Source organism: Eleutherodactylus coqui, chromosome 1 (genome assembly GCF_035609145.1).
Source record: "Eleutherodactylus coqui strain aEleCoq1 chromosome 1, aEleCoq1.hap1, whole genome shotgun sequence".
Taxonomy (NCBI): Eukaryota; Metazoa; Chordata; class Amphibia; order Anura; family Eleutherodactylidae; genus Eleutherodactylus; species Eleutherodactylus coqui.
The window spans coordinates 197,899,857-197,923,243 of NC_089837.1; the positions used below are offsets into that span (position 1 = coordinate 197,899,857).

General features: G+C 44.9%; 1 protein-coding gene across 2 annotated transcripts in view; it reads left to right on the plus strand.

The window, feature by feature from the left end:
- Positions 1 to 11,384: 11,384 nt before the first annotated feature.
- The window catches only part of LOC136611236 (angiotensinogen-like), a 39,868-nt gene continuing 27,865 nt past the window's right edge, over positions 11,385 to 23,387 (plus strand). Inside the window, exon 1 of one of the 2 annotated variants that reach the window (XM_066590607.1) lies at positions 11,385 to 11,414. The gene's annotated coding sequence lies outside the window, so the exon portion shown is untranslated. Of the gene's footprint in view, positions 11,415 to 18,238; positions 18,340 to 23,387 lie in introns of those variants that run through there. The other variant, XM_066590618.1, reaches the window with a different exon arrangement.

A 23,387-nucleotide genomic window follows, 5' to 3' on the forward strand; every position in this document is an offset into this window, starting at 1 on the left:
GTGGTATAGCATCACTCTCGAACCCCTTTCCTCTTCGGGTATGAGAGTGGAAAGGTTCTCCTTATACCGTGGGTCGAGCAGTGTGTACACCCAGTAATCCGTAGTGGCCAGAATGCGTGTAACGCGAGGGTCACGAGAAAGGCATCCTAACATGAAGTCAGCCATGTGTGCCAGGGTACCTGTACGCAACACATGGCTGTCCTCACTAGGAAGATCACTTTCAGGATCCTCCTCCTCCTCCTCAGGCCATACACGTTGAAAGGATGACAGGCAAGCAGCATGGGTACCCTCAGCAGTGGGCCAAGCTGTCTCTTCCCCCTCCTCCTCATGCTCCTCCTCCTCCTCAACGCGCTGAGATATAGACAGGAGGGTGTTCTGACTATCCAGCGACATACTGTCTTCCCCCGCCTCTGTTTCCGAGCGCAAAGCGTCTGCCTTTATGCTTTGCAGGGAACTTCTCAAGAGGCATAGCAGAGGAATGGTGACGCTAATGATTGCAGCATCGCCGCTCACCATCTGGGTAGACTCCTCAAAGTTTCCAAGGACCTGGCAGATGTCTGCCAACCAGGCCCACCCTTCTGTAAAGAATTGAGGAGGCTGACTCCCACTGCGCCGCCCATGTTGGAGTTGGTATTTCACTATAGCTCTACGCTGCTCATAGAGCCTGGCCAACATGTGGAGCGTAGAGTTCCACCGTGTGGGCACGTCGCACAGCAGTCGGTGCACTGGCAGATGAAACCGATGTTGCAGGGTGCGCAGGGTGGCAGCGTCCGTTTGGGACTTGCGGAAATGTGCGCAGAGCCGGCGCACCTTTCCGAGCAGGTCTGACAAGCGTGGGTAGCTTTTCAGAAAGCGCTGAACCACCAAATTAAAGACGTGGGCCTGGCATGGCACGTGCGTGTGGCTGCCGAGCTGCAGAGCCGCCACCAGGTTACGGCCGTTGTCACACACGACCATGCCCGGTTGGAGGCTCAGCGGCGCAAGCCAGCGGTCGGTCTGTTCTGTCAGACCCTGCAGCAGTTCGTGGGCCGTGTGCCTCTTCTCTCCTAAGCTGAGTAGTTTCAGCACGGCCTGCTGACGCTTGCCCACCGCTGTGCTGCCGTGCCGCGTGACACCGACTGCTGGCGACGTGCTGCTGCTGACACATCTTGATTGCGAGACAGAGGTTGCGTAGGAGGAGGAGGAGGAGGAGGAGGAGGGTGGTTTAGTGGAGGAAGCATACACCGCTGCAGATACCACCACCGAGCTGGGGCCCGCAATTCTGGGGGTGGGTAGGACGTGAGCGGTCCCAGGCTCTGACTCTGTCCCAGCCTCCACTAAATTCACCCAATGTGCCGTCAGGGAGATATAGTGGCCCTGCCCGCCTGTGCTTATCCACGTGTCCGTTGTTAAGTGGACCTTGGCAGTAACCGCGTTGGTGAGGGCGCGTACAATCTTGCGGGAGACGTGGTCGTGCAGGGCTGGGACGGCACATCGGGAAAAGTAGTGGCGACTGGGAACTGAGTAGCGCGGGGCCGCCGCCGCCATCATACCTTTGAAAGCCTCCGTTTCCACAACCCTATACGGCAGCATCTCCAGGCTGATAAATTTGGCTATGTGCACGTTTAACGCTTGAGCGTGCGGGTGCGTGGCGGCGTACTTGCGCTTGCGCTCCCACACTTGCGCTAGCGATGGCTGGACGGTGCGCTGAGAGACATTGGTGGATGGGGCCGAGCACAGCGGAGGTGAGGGTGTGGGTGCAGGCCAGGAGATGGTAGTGCCTGTGTCCTGAGAGGGAGGTTGGATCTCAGTGGCAGGTTGGGGCACAGGGGGAGAGGCAGCGGTGCAAACCGGAGGCGGTGAACGGCCTTCGTCCCACCTTGTGGGGTGCTTGGCCATCATATGTCTGCGCATGCTGGTGGTGGTGAGGCTGGTGGTGGTGGCTACCCGGCTGATCTTGGCGCGACAAAGATTGAACACCACAGTTTGTCGGTCGTCTGCACTCTCAGTGAAAAACTGCCAGACCTTTGAGCACCTCGGCCTCCGCAGGGTGGCATGGCGCGAGGGGGCGCTTTGGGAAACAGTTGGTGGATTATTCGGTCTGGCCCTGCCTCTACCCCTGGCCACCGCACTGCCTCTTCCAACCTGCCCTGCTGCTGCACTTGCCTCCCCCTCTGAAGACCTGTCCTCAGTAGGCGTAGCAACCAGGTGGGGTCAGTCAATTCATCGTCCTGCTGCTCTTCCTCCGAATCCTCTGTGCGCTCCTCCCTCGTACTTACTCCAATTACTACTACCTGAGTGATAGACAACTGTGTCTCATCATCATCGTCCTCCTCACCCACTGAAAGCTCTTAAGACAGTTGCCGGAAGTCCCCAGCCTCATCCCCCGGACCCCGGGAACTTTCCAAAGGTTGGGCATCGGTCGCGACAAGCTCCTCCAGTGGGAGAGGATTCGGAACCATTGCTGCCCATTCTGGGCAGGGGCCCGAGAACAGTTCCTGGGAGTCTGCCTGCTCCTCAGAATGTGTCATTGTAATGGAGTGAGGAGGCTGGGAGGAAGGAGGAGCAGCAGCCAGAGGATTCAGAGTTGCAGCAGTGGACGGCGCAGAATTCTGGGTGGTCGATAGATTGCTGGATGCACTTTCTGCCATCCACGACAGGACCTGCTCACACTGCTCATTTTCTAATAAAGGTCTACCGCGTGGACCCATTAATTGTGAGATGAATGTGGGGACGCCAGAAACGTGCCTCTCTCCTAATCCCGCAGCAGTCGGCTGTGATACACCTGGATCAGGAGCTCGGCCTGTGCCCACACCCTGACTTGGGCCTCCGCGTCCTCGCCCGCGTCCACGTCCTCTAGGCCTACCCCTACCCCTCAGCATGCTGTATTACCAGTAGTGCAGAAACAGAACGCTGTAATTAAATGTGCCGCTTATTGGCCTGTGGTTGGAGGCTGACTTCCCTTACGGAACGCACAGCAGAGCCAGGAAACAATTTTGCGCACGCCTGTAGTGAGACGTAGGTGCGTATGACTGAGGTAGTGGAATTCACAGCGCAGAAGCAGTCAAGTGGCCAAAGGCCAGTAGTAGGCCTTATAGGGGTTGTCCCGCGAAACAAAGTTGGGGTATACACTTCTGTATGGCCATATTAATGCACTTTGTAATGTACATTGTGCATTAATTATGAGCCATACAGAAGTTATTCACTTACCTGCTCTGTTGCTAGCGTCCTCGTCTCCATGGTGCCGTCTAATTTTCAGCGTCTAATCGCCCGATTAGACGCGCTTGCGCAGTCCGGTCTTCTCCGTGTTGAATGGGGCTGCTCGTGCTGGAGTGCTGCTCCTCGTAGCTCCGCCCCGTCACGTGTGCCGATTCCAGCCAATCAGGAGGCTGGAATCGGCAATGGACCGCACAGAAGACCTGCGGTCCACCGAGGGTGAAGATCCCGGTGGCCATCTTCGCAAGGTAAGTAAGAAGTCACCGGAGCGCGGGGATTCGGGTGAGTACTATCCGTTTTTTTTTTTCAACACATGCATCGGGTTTGTCTTGCGCCAAACGGGGGGGCTATTGAAAAAAAAAAAAACCCGTTTCGGCGCGGGACAACCCCTTTAAGTATTTTGCTTCTATTTTTTTTAAATGCTGAGCTGATACAGCAGACAGATACTGTAGGCAGCGTATAATATTATGTATACTGTTTCCCTCTGGCGGGATGACAGCGCTGATGTAACAGAGACAGCGGATCCAGGAAACAATTTTGCGCAAGCCTGCTGTAACGCTTAGCTGCGTATTAATTAGGACTACTACCCCCAGCAGATAGATACTGTAGGCAGCGTATAATATTATGTATACTGTTTGCCTCTGGCGGGATGACGGCGATCATGTAACAGAGACAGCAGATCCGGGAAACAATTTTGCGCAAGCCTGCTGTAATGCTTAGCTGCGTATTAATTAGGACTACTACCCCCAGCAGATAGATACTGTAGGCAGCGTATAATATTATGTATACTCTTTCCCTCTGGCGGGATGACGGCGATCATGTAACAGAGACAGCAGATCCAGGAAACAATTTTGCGCAAGCCTGCTGTAACGCTTAGCTGCGTATTAATTAGGACTACTACCTCCAGCAGATAGATACTGTAGGCAGCGTATAATATTATGTATACTCTTTCCCTCTGGCGGGATGACGGCGATCATGTAACAGAGACAGCAGATCCAGGAAACAATTTTGCGCAAGCCTGCTGTAACGCTTAGCTGCGTATTAATTAGGACTACTACCCCCAGCAGATAGATACTGTAGGCAGCGTATAATATTATGTATACTGTTTCCCTCTGGCGGGATGACGGCGATCATGTAACAGAGACAGCAGATCCAGGAAACAATTTTGCGCAAGCCTGCTGTAATGCTTAGCTGTGTATTAATTAGGACTACTACCCCCAGCAGATAGATACTGTAGGCAGCGTATAATATTATGTATACTCTTTCCCTCTGGTGGGATGACGGCGATCATGTAACAGAGACAGCAGATCCAGGAAACAATTTTGCGCAAGCCTGCTGTAACGCTTAGCTGCGTATTAATTACGACTACTACCCCCAGCAGATAGATACTGTAGGCAGCGTATAATATTATGTATACTCTTTCCCTCTGGCGGGATGACAGCGCTGATGTAACAGAGACAGCAGATCCAGGAAACAATTTTGCGCAAGCCTGCTGTAACGCTTAGCTGCGTATTAATTAGGACTACTACCCCCAGCAGACACGCAGTAAACTGAAGACGGTCACAGGCAGCCCAAATATAGTATTTTTCCCCAATTTTTGGGAAAAAGCCCACTGCCTATATAGCCTGAATATCTCTTTCCCTGCCTCACCAGTACTGGCCCTATACTCTGTACAATGACTGCAGACTGCGGACGCAATGCTCTGCACGGCCGATATCCAAAAAAAAAAAATTGTGCAACACTGCTAAAAGCAGCCTCAACAGTACTGCACACGGTTAGATGTGACCCTAAGAAGGACCGTTGGGGTTCTTGAAGCCTAAAATAACTCCTAACACTCTCCCTATAGCAGCTCCGGCACCAGCAGCACTTTCCCTGATCTCTGTCAGAATGCATCTGTGGCGAGCTGCAGGAGGGGCCGATTTATATACTCGGGTGACACCTGATCTCGCCAGCCACTCACTGCAGGGGGGTGGTATAGGGCTTGAACATCGCAGGGGGAAGTTGTAATGCCTTCCCTGTCTTTCTGTTGGCCAGAAAAGCGCGCTAACGTCTCAGAGATGAAAGTGAAAGTAACTCGAACATCGCGTGGTACTCGCCTCTAGTAACGAGCATCTCGAACACGCTAATACTCGAACGAGTATCAAGCTCGGACGAGTACGTTCGCTCATCTCTAGTCAGGGCCTTTTCATTCTAGTTGTGAGAACAGCACAAGAGAAAGCAAACGTTTCTATTTTCAAGCCCATAGAAATGTATTGAAGCAGACAGTTTCAATCCGTTTGTCTCCAATCTGTTTTTTTTTTTTACAAAAGCACAGACTGACACGCTTTTGTTTCCAGTTTCAGATACGGAATACAATTGGATCCTTTTTTATTGCATTGTACTCAATGGGAGGTAGATGAAACTTAACCACAATCTGCTTTTCATTTCCTGTTTTCTGGGGGGGGGGGGGGGGTGGAGGGTTATGCCCTGTTTCCACCGTGCTTAAGAATAAAGAAGAATAAACACAAACAGAAAACCTCCATGCTCATAGTCAGATGTGAACCTACAGATGGCTCAGTTATTGGCACCGTTGTCTTACAATGCTGGGGTCCTAGGTTCGAATGGGAAACAACAACAACTTTGAAAAACTCCATACAGCCTTCACCCTTGGTCAGATTTGAACCTACAACTCCAGTACTGCAAGGCAACAGTGCAAATAACTGAGCCTCCATGTTTATTCTTCCTTCCTTCTGACATTCGCCCTGAGCATGACACATCATGCCCAGGACGAAAACCAATAGGAGGATGGTCATTTGGTTACGCCCGAGCCATTCATGGAAACAACTAAATACACGGATGCAACTCAAACAAGGGCTGGAGGGAAAGGAAGCAGAGAGGAATGGGATGTGCATACATGCTGAACACAAGAACAAAGTCAACTGTAAACGGGTCTTGCGAGCAGTCATCCAACAACAAATGACAAACACCAAAAGACTTACCTAGAATACCCACACACATAAGCAGATTGAATAGCTAAAGGACGTACGAGATATTGGTATTTTGGCCAAGATACTTAACCTTTAACACTTTCCAATCCAATTTTTTTGCCACCTGCATTTTCTCCAGCTCCTATTTATTTTGGCAGCAGAGCTTGGGAGAAAGAACAGCTGGCATTCCGTGATTAAAGAACCCAACGCTGGTTATTGCTGTTTCCAGCTCACAAAGTAAGGCTGGGTTCACACAGGGCGAATTTTCCAGCAAAATTTCCTTGCAGAATTTCACTGTGGCCTCTAAACCCGGGTTTAGCCATGTGGATGAGATTTGTCAAAAATCTTGTCCATACGGGGTGGACAATCCTGACGCAGCAAAGCCCCCCTCTTCCCCGGTCATCTCACTTCCCCTCTGCTGTCACTTTCCCTGCTTTGCGATAAGTGCAAGCTGCAGGAACAATAACAGCAGCGGGGAGATGAGATGACCAGGGAGGGTGGGGGTTTGATCTAGGATTCGGGACCAATAGCCAGCTCGGGGCGTTCCATATGACTGTGGCAGAACAGTTCCAGTGGAGAAAAGATACCACAGTATCGCCTCTGGCAGCAGAACGGGGTACAGAGTACAAAGTAGTGCAGAAGCAGCATGTTGGGCCTGTCCCGACATCGGAGCTGTAGAGGAAAATTATGATGTTGGCACAGGTCCGACATTGGATCTGAAAGGGTTAACTGTGGGCGTGGAATGTCACAGACCCCTCCCAATTCTAGATTTCCAAGAATCGCATAATACCCGACTCTTTATTATGTAACATTACTAAAATATATAAATAAAAGTTCATTTTTCCTTTTTTTTTAATTATTCATAACCCCAAAAATTAATAAAAACAAGTTTATTATAAACATCATATTTATTATTGTGCAAAAAATTCAACCACAATATATAGGAGACTGTGAGAACCCACGTCCATAGTTGAAGGTTAAGCTTATGAGCCCATGACAAACATCCTCATTGTCTCATGAGTCCCTTCTCTAACAAGACAGCTCAAATCCCAGGAGTCCTGCCTACAAGCAGGGAGATCGTCCCAATAGGGACGGTCCCAAGTTTAAACCCAGGGGCCTGGTTCGCCCTAGATAGTATACAATATATACATTGAACAGGACACAGTTCACACAAACAGACAAGGGATATATACCTTGAACAAGGAGCTACCAAGTGTGTGGTCAGCTACACAGACACTGAACACATCGCTCATGTTCTGCTGTGTTGTTCACACGAACAACAGGGAATCCCGCCCAGAACTTCATGCAAGCAAGGAACAACACAGCTGAACATGCATGACTCCAATAACCAGGGTTCTGAGAGGGCATAAGAAAAATAGCAAAAAGAATACATGACTAGCGCCCTCTAGAAAGAGAGGCTGGTATTTATATGCAGCAGACTGGTGGTGATTGGCTCAATCATCCCACACCTGTGGAACTGTTCTCCTGGAAACCCAAAGAACAGGTTCCAGGAGCACAACATGACACCTTCCTTTTGTCTGGAGGAGGAAAACAAGAAACACAAAGTGAACATACAAAGTGTATGCAGATTTTGTCTTTAGTCAAATTTAAACCTAGGACCCCAAGGCAACAGTGGTAATGACTAAGCCACTATGCTTTTTCTTTCTTCTGCTCCTCCTTCCATAGAAGGAGAAGAATAAAGTGAAGGAGTAGTAGAAGGGGATTAAGAAGATCATCTCTCCTTCACTGGAGAAGGAACAAGCAAAGGAGGAAGAAGGAAGAAACTTTATGGCTCAGTGGCTAGCACTGTTGCCTTATAACACTGGGGTTTTAGGTCCGTATCTGACTATGGACATCTACATGGAAGTTGTATGTTCTCATTGTATTTATACTTCTCTTTCTTCTCCTTGGGAGAAGAGAGAACCAGGAGAAAAAAGCTTGATAGCTCAGTGGCTAGCACTGTTACCTTGTAATACTGGAGCTCTAGGTTCATGTCTGACTATGGCCAGCATTTGCATGCAGGATGTATGTTCTCATTGTGTTTATTCCTCAAGCATGTTAGCTCAGTCATTAGCTCTGCTGCCATGCAGTACAAGAATTGTAGGTTCAAATCTGACCAAGGGAGATGTCTGTATTGGCTTTTTATGTTCTCATTGTGTTTGTTCTTCTTGCTCTTTATTTCTCTTGAGTATAAGACAACAAGTGTGGTGGCTCAGTTAGCACTACTGCCTGGTAGTGCTGGAGTTGTAGGTTCAAGGTGATGGCTATATGGAGTTTTTCAAAGTTGATGTTGCTCTTCATGACATTTAAACCTTGGACTCTAGCATTAGAAGACAACAATGCTACCCATTGAGTCACATTAATTGAAGAAGTGCCACAACTGCAACTTGAATGCTGAAAAACAATTGCTTTCCTTTTGTATCTCTGGTTTAAAAAAAAAAATCTTGAAACATTAGTGTGAAAGTAGCCTCAGTTTGTAATGAATATGAATTTATGTAGCCAAATTAAGGATGGATGCTTGATGAGAGAAAAATTTAAGGAAATCAAGGCTCAATTAATTTGTAAACAATGTGTATGGGTATAAAACATGTTTATTTTCCTTATTTGTGGAGTAATGAAAATAATGAGCCGTAGTGTATATGTATATGTATATGTATGCCTATGTGTTTGTAAGATGTGCTGCTATGTATATGCAAGCGTAGCGCTGTGTTTGTGCGTGCAGGTTAAAGTGTATGGGTAAGTCCACATGAAACGTAAATATTGTAGATATTAGATGCAAAATTTCTACACAGAAAATCCACAGTATTTATAGTAGTAGCAAAGTGGACGGCAGTTAGGCCGGCTGCACACGGCCGTGACAGGCTCCGCCACGGAATTCCGCGGCGGAGCCCGTCACGGCGCCCCCCAGAGACCCCAAACTTACCTGCGGATTCGGCGTCCTCGCTCCCGCATGACGCTTCGGCGTGACGTGCCGCAGCGTCCTGTGACACGCCGGCCAAGTCACATGACACACCCACCGCGTCACATGACGTGGCCGGCCGTGTCATATGACGCGGCAGCGGTAGGCGGGGAAGCGGTTTCACGCTATCTTCCGCTGTGCTACAGCGGAAGATAGCGTGACGGACGGCTTCCATTGACTGCAATGGAAGCCGTCCGTGCATACACCCGCGGTAAATAGAGGATGCTGCGGGTGAGGACGGGTGATTTCACGGTGCGGAATTCCGCGGTGGAATTCCGCACCGTGAGCACTGAGCTATTAGGTTCAATAGAACCTAATAGCTGTGGGCAACGCAGCGGATTTCCGCCGCAAATTACGCGGCGGAAATCCGTCCGTGGGTAGGAGCCCTTAGGGCTTAAACAGATGATCGTGATTGCGTGACGTTTTGCAGTCATGAAAATCACACCCACAAAATGTGACTAAATGAAGCCATTAATTTCATTGCTTACGTTTTCACTAGCGTGATTCTCACACAATATTATTACGCGCAAGAAGAAAACAGGCCTTGCCCTCGCTTTTTTTTCCAAAATAGCGCAAAGTTTAAACAGTAAAAAAGGCTTTAGACTGGTTCATGCACAAATACTCACCCTAGCAGTGGGTGTATTAGCGCATGCACCTGTCTGAAGAAATCTTTAAGCAGATCTGCACAAAATCTACATCATGTCAATTTATGCCGCAGATTTTTTGAAATGTGCTTGGTGAAATTTTTGGCAAATCCAAAGCTGTTTACATCAAAATCTACAACCAAAAAAGTGGTGTGGTTTTTGCATCTGCAGATCTTCTGCAGAGTAGCTAAAGATATTCCACTGCAGAAAATCCGCAGCGGATCTGTCTTGTGTGTATTAAGATCAATTCTGTTACCATAACAATGTAGTAAGTTTTGTTGTGTTACCATATCCATGTAACAAGCTTGATTCTGGTAGCATATCTAAGCAGTAATTTTGGTTTTGGTATTGTATCTATGTAGTAAGCGCAACGCTGGTACTGTATCTATGTACTAATCCTAGTTCTGTCACCCTTTTACCTGATATGTGGTAAATTTAGTTCTGGTACCGTATCTATGCAGTAATCTTTGTTATGGTATCATATCTCAGTAGTAATCTTGGTTCTATACCGTATATATGTAGTAAGCTTGGTTTTGGTGCCATTTCTATGATATAAGTTGGTTCTGTTGCATATCCAATAGTAAGTTCATTTCTGGTATGGTATATATGTGGTAACCTTTAGATAATTTAAGAACTTTATACTGGTGGTAGGCCCAAAATCTTCATCCAGCTCAGGGCCCATATTGGACTTCCACCCCGTTCTTCAGCTCTCCATTCCAGAAGAGTTTAAATGGACCAATGATCATATATGGACGCTGGGGACTGACAAAGATATTCAAGTACAGTGTGCGGCGTTCTTCATCAGCCTTAAAGACATTGTATGGAGCAGCAGGATACATACTTGATCACTGCTGAATTCATGCTCCTCCAGATCTGGGAGCTTGGAACCACTTTTCTAGTGATTGTAGGGGTCCCGGCAAGAATACATTTAAAGGTATTGGGGGATGGGACTACTATTTTGTTAGTGAAAAAAAATCACCAGTGACCACACTCTTCAGGCACCTTCCAAATATATCCAGTGACCTCAATTTTGCTGGACACTAGTGCTTTGGAGTTCATACTAGGGCAGCTGCATTTAAACCAGAATTTTCAGGTTTTGGCTGGAGTAAGGCTCTTACTTTTTGGCTATTACGGTACTATTGCCTGATTAAATATTTGTAGTTTTTTCCTCTCCTGAGATGACACAACTTCATGTCACTTTACATAGCTTTGGCATGAAAATAATTACTGATTTTTGCAAATCTTTTATACACAACAACAACGTTTTAATCCAAACTGAATTTAAACTACTGAATTTGAAACAGATTTTAGCAAAACCTGCTTTTCCCATAACCCAATAAGTCCTACTTGTTTATTTAGGTTTTGTGTCATACTGCGTTAATATGAAACAAAGAGTTCAACATATGATGAAATACTTTTGTTCTGTCTTCAGTACATAAGCCCAGGTGGGCAATGCTGGTGGCCATAGAAAGATAAATAAAGAACAGCAAGTGGTCACAGAACATTCTGAACAAATGGGGGGCCCACTGCAATAAGTTAATGAGTAACAAGAGTTATGCAATCACTGATATAATAGCTGAAGCAACGTCTGTTTGCTCCTGAGATCAAGAGAGACAAGAACAAGTCCAAAGCAAAGCAGGTTACCAAAAGGTATGTACAGATATCATATGAATAAGAGAATTACATTTCAGAAATATGTTCCAGTTGGCAGCTAAATCAATACCTTTAGATAGCTTAAATCACATATATACAGGCACAGTGAAACCTGTTTGAAACAATGACCTAAAATTGGATGAAATAAACATTGAAAGTGACTTGGGCTATCGGCAGGCAATAAAGTTAATTTTGGCAATTAATGCTAGGCAGCTGCTACCAAGCCAAATGATATTGAATACATAAAAGAAGCAGATTGGCATGCTATAAGGAGTCTACCTCTATATAAATCACTTACATAGACTATAAAATAATTGATGCACTTATCTGGTCTAGATCAGGGTTGGTGTTTTGAAGTCAGGGTATATATGAAAATGATGATAATTGAAATAGTCACAAACTGAATCTTTTATATATATATATATATATATATATATATATATATATATGTCCATTTTTGTGTTTCCCTTTCAAAAATACACAGAGAACATATGATGCAAACAAACCTGAGTTTGTATTTTTTCTTTGCTTGTATGTTTTCTTTTTAGCTGTACAGCTAAAAATTAAAGATCATGAGGGATAACGAAGCTGAATCTCATAGAAACCCAAATCGGTCATGATAATATTTTTGTACCTTGCCTCAAGAAGCCCTAATGATAATGAAAATAATGGTATGTACTCTGTGTGTGATGGATGTTTTGGATTGCTAAAAGCAAGAGTCGCTGCCTCCCTTTGCAGTCAAAGTTTTCCTCTTAAAAATAGACAGTAATGGACTTGTCTATGTGTGTATACAAACTCCATATACTGTTCCTATAATATACCATCAGTAATTGGAACGCTAGTACTCTTCAGAGTATTGCAGAAATTTAATCTGTGAAACTGTAGCACTTTTAACATAACATACATCATTGCATTGAGGTTGTATGTTGTCCCTTTTTTTTGCAATTCACTTCCTATGAAATCAATTAAATAAATAGATTGTCATTCATACTGTGGAAAACAGCGGATGTCTCTTCTTTGTACAACGTTGCAGAATACGTTGGTGCTACATAGGAAAAAAACGCCATTATTGAATCCTAGAGCATTTTAATAGCATAGTATCAGCATTTCAACTGCTGGTCTCCATTCAGTCACAAATACAGAGTTATTACAGTATTTTGGCTTTTATCCGACATAGCCCCATCTTTATCAGTGTGTAGTGTCAGGTATTGTAGTGTAGCCTCATTTACTTGAACATAATGCCTGGCCCCACTTCTTTCTTGAGAACTTTGAAGGCAAGGGCATAACAATCATGGTCCTAAGGGGTGCATCCAGACACAGAGGGGAAGAGGTCCTGCCTGGATCCTCAGGCAAATGTTGATTTTGGATCTAACTGAAAGCTAAGGTGAAGAAGAGATCTCTCTACCCTGCTACTTACAAAAGACGTGCACCCGTGTCCCGACCATCAAATCTCTGTCTGCTTCAGGCAGTGTGATGATGCCTCTGCATCATGCCATCTGTGCCAGGCTGTAGGCAGCAGGAAGAGGACCTGCTCATCCTCAGAAGCTCAGTGAGTTTAAGTGTTTTTTTCTTTTAATTGCCACAAAGGTACACTATTATGTTAAGGAGGCACTTTCACTGTATGGGAGAACAAAGGGGCTCAATTACTGTATGGAGGCACAATTGAAGTAGTATTACCATATAGGGCGCATATGGGGAACTAATACTATATACCAGCTCAATGGTGACACTAATACTGTATAGGGCCACTATTACTATGTAGAACATAATAGGGCAGTATTACTATATGGGAGCACTAATACTGTATAGGGCAACCAACACTGTATAGAGACACAAAGGTGGTACTATTACTTTGTGAGTACAAAAGGCGGGTGCTATTTACTATGTGGAGCACTATGGATGCAGTGTATTTATAGAAGCAGAAAAAGTTATGGATGTGCTGAAAAACAGAGGAGCCAAAAAGTGTGTTAAATTCTGCAGAGATAAATTGTCATCATGGCGGTCTGTGCTGGATAGAGAAGAAAAGTGACTCCAATAAGAGATGACATAACTTGTGACATCTGGATAGTATACATAGTCTACAGAATATATAATCTATCTATATGCATAGAAACATTATTTGTATTATTTATTTTGTGGGGGAATGGGACATACATCTTTATAGACCCTTTCAATGCCACTGGGACCTGTGCACTGAAGCAACAAGCTAGGGGGGAATGGTAGGTCTAAAATTTACCCTGGGGGCCCATACGACTGCTGTCACATGCTTGTGTGGGGGTTGCATAAGCATAAAGGTTTTTGCATTCTCTTTTAACAAGACGACAAAAATAATGAAAACCATAGAGGTTATCTGTATACTGTTCTTTTTTAGTTTTTTTTCAATCAAATCCTAGTTTTGACCTTTGTCTGCGGAATGAAGTAAGGGCTTTGCTCTTTTGGTACTTGCTGTATCTATTTCTTTTTTTTTATTTTGTGGATTGTCATATTGTAAATACATATTTCCTTCCTCCATTGTTGTTTAGCAAGACATGTGTACTCAATGGCAGCTGGTAGTTAATTGATACAGAAATGATGTGCTATTTCAGTTTCCAGGAAGTAAAGTTCAGTACCTTTGAAAATAAACAAAGTAGTAACAGAGGAGATGCATAAAGACCTTGTCAGCATATATAGTATGTAGTGTTTCTATCTTGCCTTATTTAGGTCTAAAACCTTTTTTCACTTTGGCCTCTTTCACACAAGCGTCATTTTGATGTTAAGTATGTGCATCAAAAAATTACATCTAAAAGAACCCATGATTTCCTGTGGGTTGTTTCAGATGAGCGATGTTTTTGGCGGCTCCAATAGACTCCCATGGGAGCCGACTGGCAGAGCGGGGGGGAGTCAATCTTGCTAATAGCAGCCGTGACATGCTATTTATTCACGCAATTTAACCCTCAGGTAGCCTTCAGTAGCCGGGAACCAGGAGATTTTAAATGTCCCACAATGATCTGGTCTTACGTGCGTGCGTTGCCATTTTTCCTTTGTCACGCATGCACAGAAGTCAAACAAAGGTCCTTTTTGGAGAAGATCATCACAGGAAATCGTGAAGGAGGGGGGTGAATAGTTTCAGTGCCCGTCATAGATGCGATCCATGAGGGGAGCTGAAACTAACTTTTTTTTACTTTTCATGTGCTTTAATGCGATCGGCGCTATCCATTGGATAGCGCCATTCACATGACTGGAGGGTCTTCCTGCGCCCCTCCCCCCATGACTGCTCCATGTTGTAGGCTACCTCCGGGAGCCGACATCATGCAGCTGTTATGTCCTGAGCCCATGTGCCTTTAATCCTCAGAGGAAGTATGTTTTTATGTCCCTTAAAGCCCACTTAGCTAGGACATAGAAAGGCATCGGGGCAGTTACTAAGGGGTTAACTATGGGGGCAGAAGAGGCAGCATTATTACTGATGTGGGCAAAAAAGGCAGCAGTATTACTGATAGAAGTAGTTAAAGGGGCACTTTTACTGTGTGGAGGGCACTAAAAGCAGAGCAAGAAATATCTGTGTTCTGCGTCACAATGTAAAGTTTTAGATAGTATTTCTAAGGGATAGATCATTAAATCAAATGCAGCGTAAAATATAGACAGTAATGTGTAGACCATAAAGTATGCTGGGAGAAACATATATACATATACTCACACATCTATTATTTATATATATACAAAGATGTAATCACCCATAGACAGATAAACATGTATAAATGCAGATATATAAAAAAGTTATATAAATATACCTATATAGTATAAAAGGGGTATAGAAATGAAGTTGATAAAATAGAATGGCCCACACAATCGTACCCAAAGAGGACTGGGTACGCACACGGGTTTCTGGCAAACTGACCCTGTGCTACGAGGAGGTTGGCCTGGCCCTACCTAAGCGGAGACATTGCCCCAATATGGGCAGCCCAGCGGTCTTTGGATCTGGGCCCTAGCTGATCCTAGGAGCCATGCACCAGAACAGGACGCATTCACATGCCACATGACAGGAACTGAACAACAGGACACACAGAGCCAGAATACACAGCATACAGCAGCCAAAATACAACCACTAGTAACAGATGATAAGCTGAATATAAATACCAGGTATTAGTTGACATTTTGTACAAAACGTGAAAGCTAGCAGGCCACTTCACGGCTACTGGTTATACTGCTAGTCCCTACACTAACCAGGAGTCCAGCAGTATCGGACACCGTTCACACAGAACGCTGCAACAGGACACAGATAGCAGGTCACACAGCAAGCTTACACAAAACTGACAGAATATAAACGAACAAACGGACATGAACCAGCAAGACACAGATCACACAGCAAACTTCAACAGACAAGGATTCATGACTGCTTACCCTGAACACTAGACAGAGACTGACCAGGAGCTGGGTTTATATGTGAGCACAGACACAGGAGATTGGTTAGCAGGGAGTACCACACCCAGCCAGCTCAATCAATTAACCCTGTGAGGGCTGTGCTGCTAGGAAGCTTAGAACTACAGATTCCAGCAACACACGTAACAGAACTATTATACGCCTTGCTCGTGATGTGCTCTTTGTAGGTCGACCACTCCTCGGAAGGGTAATAATCGGCTTGAATTTCCTCCATTTGTACACAATTTGTCTGACTGGATTGGTGAAGTCCAAACACTTTACAGATGTTTTTTTTAAACTTTTCCAGCCTAATAAGCATCAAAAACTCTTTTTCTGAGATCCTTTGCTCATGCCATAATACATTTCCATCCCTGTTCTTTAAATGTGATTGTTCCCAGCAAGAGAAATCACGTAATCTTGTAGATATGATACCTTTTAATGGCTAACAAAAATACATTTTTGTTAGCCATTAAAAGGTATCATATCTATAAGATTACGTGCTTTCTCTTGCTGGGAACAATTACATTTTGCTCTACTGGCTAACACGGTACCAGACCTTTGTTTTCATTGTTCTTTAAATAAAAACAGGTCATCCACTCACTCCTGATTGTCATTGCTTTGATTGAAAACACCTAATGTGCAAGCGTACTCCATTGATGCAATGTTTATGCATTCCTGTGAGTATTTGCAAGTCAACACAGACCGCTGTGATCGCTGGAGGCATGGTTGACAGGTGGGTGCGGACACCAGCGAGGTTAAAAGTCCCAACAGGAATTGAATCTGATCGAGTGTGACCTTACAAGCCTGAATCAACTCATCCAGCTCCTCACAAAAGAGTTGTAACCTCTCCTCCAGCAAGCTGAAAACAAAATTGAGTGAATCAATCAACCAAAAACAACCATGTGGTACATGGCCCCTCAGTTTTGTCCTCCAAAAGGGGGACTTTACAATGTGCTGTTAAGTACTGAAAAGTGCTCAGTAAAAGCAGGCAATGAGGATAGTCAGTGGGGCCCACAAAGAGAAAATCACCAAGGTAATGGGTAATAGAAATTAACCCAGTCCCCAAATAAACTACCCACTCTAGAAAAGAACTAAAACCTCAAAGTAAAAACAGCCCATAGGAAGTCACCTATTGTAGTAAACCTTACTGTTGAGCTCGCATCCAAGGAGATGGAAATAATCCACATGCATTAGCAACAGCCAGACTGCAGATTTTGTGTTGGATTTCGCCATAAGGGTTCCATGGCCAGCGTTCCTAACCAGCTGCGCTGTGCTGTCAAAGGAAGAATGTGGTACTGCAATGAGCTGCTTGTTTATACCATCATTGACTCATGAACCCTTTTGATACAATAAATGGTAAATTAATTGAGATTTTCTTGCTCATTTTCTGTGACAACCGCAAGTTCGAAAATGGCAGGGAATCAAAGAGGCCAACAAAGCAACTCAATTCCACCTCCTTGGAAACCTTGGAACATGCAGCATTTCCTGTGGTACAGGTCTATCCATGGGAACATATTTGGAATGTGTATCAGGTCCTTTGGCCTACTACTACCCTGATGCGTTGACTTGAGGAAGAAGTATTTCCCAGGCAACAGAGGACTGAGTGAATTCCACCACAGACGGAGCACTCATGCCACAATTTCAAGCACTATAAAATCTGCAATGCTCTTCATTGAAGAGCCATCAAAAATCATTGGCTCAATTAGTGTCACTCTGCTCCCCTCACCCAGTGGTAGGAGGAGGGGCTTGGGCTGCAACTGTAAAGGATTGTGGCTGTGCAGTCATTAACCTCAGCCATATATCAATGGCCTTAGAATTCCATCCAATGTCAAGTCTCAGACCCAAACATCGCCTGAACTCCCCATCGTTACAGCACCACACTGTGCCATCGTGTATACAATAGGTACTGAAGATAGTATCCAAATGAAAAAAATAGCTGAGAAGATTTATCAGGAAATTTTTGGCAAAGTACACAAGCTAAGATGAAAATAACCTGAAGTCAGTTATTAAATGTTTTAGCAACTTTATGTTTTTTTTCACCAGATTGTTCACATTTACACTCCTTATGCACCACTACCGAATCTGTGGACACCAGCAAACATAAGTTAAGATATTCCCCTTTCAATATCTTATCCTTAATGTGCTCAAATAAACCCTGAACCCACAGCTTGAGTGGTAGATGTGCTAGCCATTTTAGTGGGCACCGTCAGACCCCCTTGACCAGCACCCAAATCACCAGCATGGCCCACATAACAGACATAAAATCTCAACCTGATTGATCATCTAAACCCCACATCCAAAGGCTGGACAACACTTCATCTGGAGCCTGACCTGTGGACATCATTGCAGTAGGTGCCGAGGGAGCTGACCTTGGAATGGAAGTCGGAGGATATGCTCTTCTGGCCTGAGACCCAGATGGTGCCAACCCTACCACAGGCACCTCTGAGGAACCACAAGTCTTCTTGAAACTGAAGTGACACCGCTGTTTGCCCCTCCTACGGGTATCATCAGTGCTGGAGGATTCTGAGTAAGATGAGCTGCAACTGGATTCTGTCAACCCCAATGATGGAGAAAGTTCACTGGTATAATGCTTACGGTGTCTATTGTGATAGGAGGTGGAACTTCTGACAAAACTGCAGTCGTGAGATTTCCTACCATGACACCTGTCACTGCCTATGGAGGACGTAGCATAGAGAAGAGTGACACCACTTGGGGAAAGAGATGGAGGCAAAAAAATAAAAAAAAACAATGTCACCTGTGACACCTCAGGCCCTACAATAGGACCCATTTAAGAAAACACATCCTCCCTATCACTTCTAAAAACCAAATTAGTGGCTGGATGAAGCTGAGGGCCTGAACTTGCAACATGCATGAGTAAGGCTGTAGTAGTAGAACTCGTCACAGTAGAACATGTGGCAGCTGCTGGCTGACGTACCAGGCTCTCCAAACTAAATAGATGGGGAGAGGAGGAAGAGAGTGACGGGGGGAAAGGCAGTTCAACAAACAGGGAAGCAATAACTTGCCATCCCTCTGCAATAGAGTACTGGGTGCTGAACACTTGGTCACACAGCCAAGCTGCTGATTGGAAGGAGCTACTGCCAGGACCAGGGGAAACAGCAGGCCCTTCTACACTACCGCTGCAAAGTGGCTGCTCTCGCAGTGTATCGCTGAGCAGCTGCACCTGGGGGAAACCGAAGGGCTAAGGTGGGAAAGGGATGGGAGGCACAAACTAACCTGTGTGGATTCAGGGCAGAAGATGCGCTTGCGGCAGCAGCAGTTGCCAAGTTCACATCAGCCGTCAGGGTATGGAGCCAATCAATTCTATCTGCTGCAATCCCAGTAAAGTAGTGGACAGTGCTCCAACATAAAGCCAAATGATAGAAAAAAAGCAGGAAAGACAAGGACTTACTTGATATCGGTTTCAGGACAATGTAAAGCATAAACAAAGAAATAAAAAATATCCCAGTGTGAGTGGTGTGTGACGTAAATTATGAGGCAAAGTTGGAAATCAGCTTATTTCACAAGGGGGTAGTGATTTACACTTACCCCCTTAAAGTCCAGAAAGGCACATCACATATGACTTCACCATTCAATAATGGATAGGAAACTCCACTACAGCAGGAAATCCAGAATGTTATTATTCCAATAGCATGCGATGTGTTTTGGAGGACTATACACCATCATGCCTCCTTTCTCAAGCATAACAGTAATCGGTATAGTCAATAAATATATAGGCAGAACAGAATCAATGATGTCTGGGAAAATTCTGGGCACCTAAAGTGATGTGCGTTCCAAATAGAGGAAGTAGTCATATATAGATGCTATGCGTGTATCGGCATGCGCTCCAACTCCTGGAAGTATGCATTACCAAGAAAGTGCTCGGACAAGCGAAAAGGACACACACTCTGTTGACCAAATATGGGCACCAAAGAGCATGCACATGACCTACTCGTAATTATATTACCAATAAAGATCTTTAACAAAAACTGTTATGAAATGGAACTTCAAAATTCATATTAAATACATAATTAACCCCTTAGTGACGGCCCCATTGCCTTTTTACATCCTGGCCTGCTGGACCTAATTCCTAGAGGATGTAAAAACATGCCTCCTCTAGGAATGAAAGCCCTGCAGGCTCAGGACATAACAGCTCCATGCTGCCGGTTACCAGAGGTAGCCGACAGCATGGAGCTGTCATTCAGGTCCCACCCCCGGTCACGCGATTGCCGGTATCCACCGGATACCGGCGATCTCGTTAAAGTCTATGCAAAGTTAAAAACAAAGTTTCAGCTCCCCTTACGGATCCGTTCCGTAAGGGGAGCTGAGAGTACTCACCCCCCGTCGTCCGCGCCGTCCGGCATCTTCTAAGTTCTCCCTGGCCCTGCCGCCGGCGTCTGCGCATGCGCGCCAGACGCATTACGTCACGCGCTTGCGCAGAAAGCCGGGAGGCCCGAGAAATGTAAAATTTCCCTGCTAGTATGAGTAGCCGAGAGCAGGGAGCTGTCACCGAGAGCCGCTGTATGCGGTTTCCGGTCACATGATCGCTGTTATCCAATGGATAGCAGCGATCATGTAAAAGTTTTAAAAAAAGGTAAAAAAGTGAAAAAAAGGAGAAAAAAAGTTTGTTTAATTTCCCCTCATGGATCATATCCATGAGGGGAGATGAAATTAGGTACCTAAAGCCCCCAGATTTATCTGCGGACCTTGCCCGGCTTCTGCGTACGCGTCCGTCGCCAAAACGGCGGTCGCAGGCACAAAAGCCGCAGATTGGCGGGGTAATTTAAAATCAGGAGCCAGGAGCCTGGAGATTTCATGGGGGGCCATGGTACGCTTTTCCCAGTCACGGATCTTTGTCCACGGACCTTTTCCCAGTTTTGGCACATGCGCCCATCGCCAAAATGGCAGACGCAAGCGCAGAAGCTGGGCAGGGCAAGAGGAAATTAAAAATCTCCTTGCTCCTGGCTACCAAAGGTAGCCAAGAGCTTGGAGATGTCACGGGGGGCCGCAGTGAGTGGTCTTTGGTCACGTGATCGCCATTATCCAATGGATAATAGCGATCACGTAAAAGTTAAAAGACAGTTAAAGTGTGGTGCTCCGTTCAGTTTGGGCCCCGTTGTGCATACAGACAGAAGATTAGGGCCACAATGGGTATGTTTCTGAACACGGGACAAATGGGGGTATACATTTTGGGGTGAAAGTCTTTATTCCTATGTATGCTGTACAAAAAAAACGAGAGTGCGGTGAGCAATATAAACCACATTTACTGCCCCCTGGGACTCCCATAACAATTAGCACTTCTATCACTGATGAAAGTGCTCAATGTATAGAATGTTGTGTCCCCCAATTTTTTTTTTTTTGTTCCCCCTCCTCACCTGTGGCAAGGTGGAACCCTAGCTGGTCGCTTACCTCTTGTCCCAGTCCTATGTTTCATTATCTGGTTTTAATTAGTGAAAAAAATATACAGGTAATACATTGCCTGTAACCCCTGTGGCAAGTCGGGTTCTTCGCCTGTGGATCGCCGACCTGTCAGTTAGGGAAATGGGCACCACACAATCGGCTCCTGGAGACTTGATTTTCTGTTTAAATCTGGCGCCTGCCAGCATTTATTCACAGGACAGCAAATAATACAGCATATCCCAGTCCATATATAATGTCCTGGGTTTACAACCCACAGGGTCTCAGTCACTAACCCTACCCGGGGCATCTGGAGGGCATCCTCCTGTGAATGACGGGTGACTGGCCCAAACTGGTCCACACCGGACCCCAGGCTCTGAGTCCCTGACGCGGCTCCTTCACCACCTCTCACTGGTCCACAGTGGACCTCTGGCTAGCAGCCTTTCTGCTCCACTGAGCTAACACTTCCCCTGAGTGTGGCAGGAACTGATCCTTTTATCTTACTTTCTGCCACATCCACGGTGTTAACCATCTTTGATGTACCAGAATGCCTATCTTTAGCCCTCTACAGGCCACTCTGTATACTGTACTTCCGCGCTCCCTAATAGTCCAATTAAAATGATAAAAACTCTCCCCAGGAAATTTCACTTTTTTATATTGTACATTTTAAATTAATGTCTCAAGTAAATATAGTTTGCAAATAACTCAGTCAACTTGAGTTTGTTTTAATCCCTTAGTAACATAACAAAATTTAGCCTTAAGAACGAGTAAATTATTTCCCCCTTTGTGTTCCAGCAATCAGAGCTTTATTCTTTTCATAGCTGTATAAGACCTTGTATTTTGTAAGATGAGTTATAGTTTTTACAGTAACAAATTGTGTGACTTTTTTATTACTTTTTATCCCTGTTTTGGGTAAGTGAGATAAATGAAAAAATGCTATTTTGGCTTTATTTCTTTTAATTGGTTTAACGGTGCTGCGTGTAATATTCTATGGTACTGGTTGATACAGATTTGTCTATACAAGCTATGTGCAGCTTTACTTTATTTCTATTTTTTCAATATTTAATACATTGTGTAAGGGAGAAATTTATTCTTAACGTTTTCTATAAAACTACTTAGATGCCTTGGCCAGCATTGGCTACAGCATCTGAAGAGTTAAATGGCCTAGAAAAGTTTTTAAGGGGATTTTACCAGAAAACACTTTTATCACCTATCCATAGGATGGTTGATAAAAGTCTGATCTGTGGAGTCTCATAAATTAAACCCCAACCAATCCAGAAATGCGGTTCCTGTGCCCCCCTCTTCTGTCACTGCGAGCTCACTGCCCCAAGTACAATGATATTACAGTACTGTGTAAAAGTTTCAGCCAGGTGTGGAAAAGATGCGGCAAAGTAAGAATGCTTTTAAAAATAGAAGTGTTAGTAGCTTGTTTTCGTAAATTGACAAAATATAAAGTGAATGAACAAAAGAGGAATCAAAATGTTAATTTCTTTTTCTAGTGTTTTGAACACAACGTGTCATACATACCATATTTTTCACTGTATAAGATGCACTTCTATGCCACCCAAAGTGGGGGGAAAAGTCAATGGATATTATAAAGTGAATGCTCCGAAATTCGGACCCGGCTGGCTGTTGTGTGATAAGGATCACACGTCCTTATCACACAGTTGCCAACGGAAAGGAAAGCAGTTCCTTTTCTGCTCTGCACTGCCTTATGGTGATATAGAAGGGGGCCCTGTTATCTTATTGGTAATGGAGAAGATATTAATAAGGCATGGTATGGCAAAGGAGGCAGTAATCTGTTGTGTGCGCAAAGGGTAAATTATTACTATATGGGGACACTATTAGTTTGTAGAGTACAAAAGCGGGCACTGTGCTATATGTTGCATTTTATTGTGTAGATATATGTACATACACACACACATTATGTGTATGTGTATATATATATATATATATATATATATATATATATATATATATATAATACTATCTCCAGGGCTCCAGATTAAGGCTGCTCACAGAAAATGTGCTCGCTAATCACCCCTTCATAGTAATAGTCTACTTCTGATAAATAGTCAGTTACCAACTCCATATAGTGACTTTGATTACAGAGCAGTTACCTCCACTGATGACAAGTGGTGTTATCTCTGATTGGTGTATTCTTTCTCCCTTTTTTTCTCT